The following is a 6,000-nucleotide window of genomic DNA, read 5'->3' on the forward strand; positions in this document are numbered from 1 at the left end:
CAAAACATGTAAAATTTATTTTAATTCTTTTGTTTTTAAAACTTTTTTTAAAAAATAGTTTTGTAAAATTAAGATATTAAACAAATGATATAGATTTTAAAGTTTAAAAACTAAAATACAGTTTTATAAAATCAAATCAAACAGGACTTAAGTGTTTTTAATGATTCTAAGTGTTTTTAAATAATATATTTTAAACTCTTAATCAAAATTTCTGTTGCAATATGCATCGCAATAACCACAATAATCATAATCGCAACACGCGCAACTGCGTAGTAATTACAACTACCTTTTAAAAGCATAGTTTCATCCATTATACACCAGATGGCCGGTTCTCGTGAACAACACACTACGCGCATTACATCATCTTCACCAGATAAATTAGCTTTAGCCACTCAACAATTGTTAGTGGAAAATCTTTTCTATTATATTGTTGTTATAAAAACACCAAAGGTAAGCACTATTTTAGAAAAAACTTAGTTCTTTCAATCTTTTCATTTTTTTATAATAAAAATCAATTATATTTTGATTAACTATTTTGTTTTAGGTTTCATCAATTGGACGTTAGGGTTTCACTCCACTGTATGCAGGTTGCACATAATAGTGAACCTGAGAGAGGTCTCGTGTGGGTAAATCATAGGATGACCCTCAAATAAAATGACATATGATTGAAGTAAATATCGCATGTCTTATTCACATATCATCGTTGTTTGCTCTAGAATTCTTCAGAGGAATTTGACTCTTCTACCTAATGTGTATAAGGATGTTGCTACATATTCCAAGTTAAATCGAATATGTGGAAATTTGAGAAAGTAATTTGTTAAAATAATATTTATTTTGGACCATTCGTAAGGTCGATGATGAAAGATGAAAGACTCAGTAGTGAGCATTGTGCAGAAAGACACGCTAAATTGAAGAGACCTTACCCCCAATTAAGGACACATAAATTAGGCATCCAATATATATCTCTCTCACCGTTGGATATAATCGGACAACAACCGACAAGGTGTTGGATCTCACAGAGACAGTTTTAATCACTCACGGTATATAAAGCATAACGTGCGCCATTTTAGGTACGATTTCATTTACACACCAAAATTATTTTCTCAATCATTTACTGACTTAGGTGTTTCAATGCTAACCTTGTGGGTCCACCTCTACTCTGCCGCACCTGAAGCTCACTCCACTCCACAGAGCTCTATTTCATCTAGTTAAAATCTATTTCTGGTTCATGTACGATACAATAGCGCCATCTATAAAATCAACTTTGAATTCTCGCGAATTTCCTTGTAGTATGTTTGGTTGAACAAACCTTTCCCTAAAATGACTTGTTGGATATGTTTGGTTGAATATGGGGGTAGAATGGTCTAGAATGGAAGATTCCTTAAAAAATAGTTTTCCAAATATTTTAAAAATGTTTAAAATACGCGGAAGCAAGAAGTTTAAAAGCGTTTTACCAAAGAAATTACACAATTGAAATGATCTACATATGAATCCAATAATGATAGAATGATAATAAATCAATTAAACAATGGTATCTAATTTGATCAAAATAAGACGTTTGAATAGAATTTGATTAATTGATATAATAATCTAGAATTAATCACCGGGAATAAATGTTTAGTAGACAAGATCTAACACAAACCTAAGCTTAAATATTAAATTACTTAATAGTGAAGTAAAGGGTTTCTCGTTAGGCGAAGATGACAATCTCACCTAGGGAAACAAGGCAATCTTAGAGATTTCTTATGGGATAAGTAACTTCAAGGTGAAGTAACACATGTTTGCTAGGTGAAAACAGGGCCTTGCTTAGTGAAGCAATTCGATAGGCCTACTTGGATGAGCTAACAATCAACTTATGGTGCAAAAAGAAAAGCATTCTAGGAGAGCTTAAGGTCCCGTAAGAGGGACTGCTTCTACAGACCTTTATAAATATCAGTATGAACCATTCATTTCAAGTACTTTTGGCAGATCACTGATGTTATAATTTCACTAGAAACACAATAAATACAACAAGTAAAAAAGGGGAAGAGGAAGATTGAAGGTGAAGCGTTGTTCGAGAAATCGACACTAATGATATTTAAATTCTTTCTTCTAGGTATTCAATGTATATTGACTATGAGTAAGAGTTGCTAATTTCTTTTTTGTTGGGATTCGCTGAATTAGAAATGTGACTCCACACACAAAAGGGGTGGTGAATTGTGGGGGTTTTAAAAATGACAGTTTAAAAACATCAGTATTTCCATTTTTAGAGTTCAAAAACATTTTTAAGAAAATGTTTGAATATAGCTGCAGAAAATTAATGGAAAGAAAATATGCAGAAATTAAAAAAGATAAGGGAAGAGAGAATACACTAAAATTGTTAGAGGTTCGGTCTTAATGAAATGGCCTAATCTTATCCCTATGACTTGATCTTGAGAATATTCAGTAATGCTTATGAGTTTTTAGTAGGTTAAGCTCATAAACCCCCTTATACAAGGAAATGAAGTTTTAGGTTAACTTCCAACCAAACAACGAATAACAGACCAAAATTGCTAGTATTTCTTCTAAACACGAATGAATCCTTGAGCAGCTAGTCTCCTAGCTTAAACCCTTGAGATTTTACATAGGCTAATCTCAAACCAAGGTGAAGTTTTGAATTGGATATCCTCCGAGCGGAATCGGGGTTTTACACAGGCTGACCATGAACCAAATTTAGATTTTACACCAGGATAATCTCGAACAAAATTGGGCTGTTATACAGGGTGAGCTCATGAACCGAATTGACAGGCTTAATGCTAAATCCTCAAACAAATCTTTTAAAGGATTTAGCTTTGAAACCAAACAAACACTCCCTTAAAAATAAATATTTAACCAAGAGAAAATAGCTCTTGGTGAATTTACAATATCACCCTATCCATAACAAAAACCTCACTTAAACACAAGAACTTTCTCAAAGCGTTATGGATAAATTAAAGTGAGAGAAAGTAGAAAAATATTTTGTAGAGAGAGAGTAAGGAGAATGAGATAGCTCACGATTATGGATGTGAAAAAGTGAAGGGAGGGGTCTCTATTTATAGACTAGGGGTTGACACAGAAAGGAAAAGATACATGAGCCAATTTAATGTCCCAATCCATTGGGACCTTATGCCATTCAATTGGATGACTAAAATAATCAATAATATATTCCCATTTTGGAAGGTTTGGATAGATAGTCGTTGTCCTTCATTGAGACATTGTCACAATCAATTATGGTCAGTGTTTTCACTAACCTTATCGATTGGGAATATGATCCAATCTATTGGACAGTTTGAAAAACTTGTGCAATCCATTTTGACAGTTCTTGATTCATTTGGCTAGGCTCCAAGACATTTTTAGGTTATTTTATTTGAGAAATAAAGGATTTAAAAAAATTTGTGTGTGTGTGTGAGTGTGTGATTGTGTGTGTGTGTGAGTGAGTGAGTGTGTGTGTGTGTGTGTGTGTGTGTGTGTGTGTGTTTGTGCGTGTGTGTGTGATTTAGCCATACTACTTTACGAGAATTCCCTTGTGAAGGATAGAAAAACACTTAGAAAGGGGGGGTTTGAATAAGTGTAGCTTTAAAAACTTGACAGATAAAAATAAATTGCACAGTTATTTTTATCCTGGTTCGTTGTTAACTAAACTACTCCAGTCCACCCCCGCAGAGATGATTTATCTCAACTGAGGATTTAATCCACTAATCGCACGGATTACAATGGTTCTCCACTTAGTCAGCAACTAAGTCTTCCAGAGTCTTCTGATCACACACTGATCACTCCAGGAACAACTGCTTAGATACCCTCTAAGACTTTTCTAGAGTCTACTGATCCACACGATCACTCTAGTTACAACCTGCTTAGATAACCTCTAAGACTTCCTAGAGTATTCTGATCCACACGATCACTCTAGTTCCTTACAACTTAATGTAATCAATTCTAAGAGTATTACAATTGCTTCTTAAAAGCGATAATCACAAACTGTGATATTTCTCTTAACGTTTAAGCTTAATCTCACTAAAATATTACAACAGCAATGTAGTGAGCTTTGATGAAGATGAAGATTCTGAGTTTTGATTTGAACAGCGTTTCAGCAAGTTGATATTCACAGAATAGGTGTAGAATTCGTTAACCTTGCTTCTCATCAGAACTTCATATTTATAGGCGTTTGAGAAGATGACCGTTGAGTGCATTTAATGCTTTGCGTGTTCCGTACAGCATCGCATTTAATGTTATACGCTTTTGTCAACTACCTCGAGCCTTGTTCACGCTGTGTCTACTGACGTAGCCTAGAATAGCTTTTAACGTTCCTTTTGTCAGTCAGCGTAGCTTGCCACTTGTACTTTCTTCTGATCTGATGTTTGTGAATACAACGTTTGAATATCATCAGAGTCAAACAGCTTGGTGCAAAGCATCTTCTGATCTTCTGACCTTGAAGTGCTTCTGAGCGTGATACCATCAGAACTTCAGTGCTTCTGTTCTCTTGTTCTTCTGATGCTTCCATAGACCCATGTTCTGATTATGCTTCGACCATCTTCTGATGTCTTGCCAGACCATGTTCTGATGTTGCATGCTGAACCCTTGAGACAAAGCTTCTGAGCGCTGAATTATGCGTACTCTTTATATGTTTCCTGAAAAGGAAATTGCATTGGATTAGAGTACCATATTATCTTAAGCAAAATTCATATTATTGTTATCATCAAAACTAAGATAATTGATCAGAACAAATCTTGTTCTAACAATCTCCCCCTTTTTGATGATGACAAAAACATATATAAATGATATGAATTTGCGATCAGAAAGAACAGACGGCAAAAGACAAATTACACAGCTATAGCATAAGCATATGAATATGTCTCCCCCTGAGATTAACAATCTCCCCCTGAGATAAATAATCTCCCCCTGAAATAAATACTCGAAGAACTTTAATAAAAGACTTCCCTGATTATTTCGGTAGAGACGATCATATAAGCTTCTGTCTTCAGAGAATTCATAGCTTCTGACTTCTGCTTCCATTGGACAGCTTCAGAACTAGAATTTCCTTAGATTCCTAGAACACTCACAGCTTCTGATTCCTGCTTCCATCTAGGACAGCTTCAGAACTTGAATTTCTTTGATCTTCTTAACATTCACAGCTTCTGACTTCTGCTTCCATCTAGGACAGCTTCAGAACTTGAATTTCTTTGATCTTCTGAACATTCACAGCTTCTGATTTCTGCTTCCATTTAGGACAGCTTCAGAACTTGAGTTTTCTGGATCTTTAGAACATTCGCAGCTTCTGATTTCTGCTTCCCTCGGATAGCTTCAGAGCTTTGAATTTCTACCAACATCACTTCATGCTAGATTTGTATCAGAACATTGTTGAATGTACCAGAGCATCATCTGAGCATCTCTACATCCTGAAATGTTACAGAACAAAAACTAAACGACAAAAGTCAGCATGAACGAGTTAGAACATAAAATGTATATTCGAACACATTATATGTATCAGAGCCATATAGGCTAAAATAATGTATCAGAGCAAATAGAATTTTGTCAGATCAAATAGACAAATGTGGATCAAATTCTATTCTTCTTTCTTGCTTCTGATTTCTGAAGCTTGACAGCACTCAGCTTGCTTCAGTTTCCATGGTTTTGCTTCTTGTGTTTGCTTTGAAGATTCTCTTCACTTCTTTATACCTGCAAAACACTTAAGTCATATAGAACTTGCAGTTCTTGTTAGTAAATGCAACTGATTAAATCAAATCATTTATCATTTATCTTCTCCCCCTTTTTGTCATAACATCAAAAAGCAAAAAAGATTCAGAGACAAACAAAACGAAACACACGGAGGAAGAAGATGATTTCATTGAAGTTCAAACAGCAGGTACAGAAGTACAAGAAGACAAGAAAGATCAGATGCACAAAAACAGATGCAACGAAAAGAAAGAAACAACACAGACTCAATCTAAGATGGCCCTAGTCTTGACAAGATCTTGGTCAGCATCTCTTGAACCATATTGTTGTGTC

This window comes from Vicia villosa, unplaced genomic scaffold (genome assembly GCF_029867415.1).
Source record: "Vicia villosa cultivar HV-30 ecotype Madison, WI unplaced genomic scaffold, Vvil1.0 ctg.001470F_1_1_1, whole genome shotgun sequence".
Classification (NCBI taxonomy): domain Eukaryota; kingdom Viridiplantae; phylum Streptophyta; class Magnoliopsida; order Fabales; family Fabaceae; genus Vicia; species Vicia villosa.